This window comes from Pteropus vampyrus, unplaced genomic scaffold (assembly GCF_000151845.1).
Source record: "Pteropus vampyrus isolate Shadow unplaced genomic scaffold, Pvam_2.0 Scaffold62, whole genome shotgun sequence".
Taxonomy (NCBI): domain Eukaryota; kingdom Metazoa; phylum Chordata; class Mammalia; order Chiroptera; family Pteropodidae; genus Pteropus; species Pteropus vampyrus.
In genome coordinates this window covers 5,254,082-5,255,902 of record NW_011888843.1, presented here as the reverse complement: position 1 = coordinate 5,255,902, position 1,821 = coordinate 5,254,082, and positions in this window count along the sequence as shown.

Below are 1,821 nucleotides of genomic sequence, written 5' to 3'. Positions count from 1 at the left end.
TGAAGTGGGTCTGGGGCAGAGCTCGAGCATCTGCACTTCTAACAAGGGCCTGGGGCTGCTGGCCCAGAACCGCTTCCCTGACTAATCCATTCTGTCCCTGCTTCCTGGAACTATTTGGGGTGACTGACATTGGTTAATTGCCTACATTTGTTTTGTTTTTCCCACCTACTCAATCTCCGGAACTTCCGCTATCATTTCTTGGGTGCTATTCCCATCCTCACCCCAATCCCCTCCTCCACTCCCCATTCACAGATAATCACTAGTCCAGCAGGTCTAAATCCTTCACACGAGCCTTTTCTCTTCTTGGCTCTCCAGCAAAAGTGCCAGTGGCGGGTGGGGATACTCGATGCAGGCAGGAATCTTAATGAAGCCTGCCCCCAGCCCCTGTCATTTCTTGTGGATGGTCATGATACAACAGGCAGGCTCTGTGACTGAGAAAACAGAAGTCCGTCAGACCGAGATCTCACAGATGGAGGGGTCAGCGGAGCGTGGTCCAGCTTCCACCTCCGGGAGCGGCTAGCGTTTGCTGACTGGCGAGCTCGCAGTAATGAGGGGCCCTCTCACTGACTGCACATTTCCATTGCACATTTCTTGCTGCTTCCTCTAATTTTTTCTTCTTCTTTTTTTGGTCGTAAAAACCATCATGTCAATATACTACCCTGAAAAATTTGAAAAGGTGTTCGGAGTGGGGAGATGCTGAATGGTCACGTCTGTTCCGTTTGGGACAATGTGAAGGAGGGGTTTTCCCCACCTTCCACGGCAAAACTTTCGAGCCGGAGCATCACCGCATGGTCTGGAAACCACCAGTTGGGGCTGCAAATGGATGTGGCTGGTCTGATGTAGGTGAGAAGAGACCAAAAAGAGAATAGCAGTGTTACCTGTAGCTGCACGAGAAGAGAGGAAGAAAGATCTCTGAGAAGTGTCACGAGGGCCATCCGCCCTGGTGGCCAGGCCACTCGGAAGACTTGGCAATCTATGGAGTCTAGGAATGGGGTGAGTTAACACAGCGCCCGGGCCACACTCACAGCCTGCCCCAGGGTAGGACAGGACAGTTGGCTCCCAAACCCTTGGCCCCATCCAACTAGGGAGAGAGAACCCCCTAACACTACGAGGTCCAGTTACAGCTTTGCTCTCCCCATCCTCGGCTTCCACCCAGACTTCTCTCTCACTTGTCCCCTCTTCTCTGTTCCTCCCTTGCCCTGGCATTGCCTTGAAGGACCAGAATGGCCCTCAGCGGCCATGAAAGGAAGGCAGCTTCCTGTTGTCTGGTGGAATTAGCAGCAGGGCTGCAAGTGAGTCCATGAGAGCACTATTTGCTTTAGGACTAAAACTGATTGTTTCTGGGTTTCTGGGTCTTGTTGCTATTGCAGACTCTTGTTATATTCCCTTCATGGGCTGTGGATGGAACACGGATTGAATGCAAAAGACAGGGAGCCACTGCCATCCTCAACGTGGGAAGAGCCTTGTGCAAGGCTTGGAGACCTGAGCTCCGGTCTTGGCCATCTACACAACCCCACGTGTGACCTCGGGGCTCGCCTGGCTTCCCTGAGCCTCAGTTTCCTCATCTGCCTGAAATGCCCAGCTGTGGCTTCACACCAAAGATGGAAACCACCTCAAGAAAGCTACCGCTGAAGTCCTCCTCGGTGACCTGGAAGGTGAGCTCTCAGACTCTCTCAGGAGCATGCGTTGATGTCTTAAGTTGGTTCTTGTATCCTTATCCTAGAGATGGGATCTTTGAAACCAATGGTTGCGTTTAAATGGCTGAGTTTTAAACCTGAGACTCCAATGGTTGGATTTTAAACCCAGCGGCTGGGTTTGAAT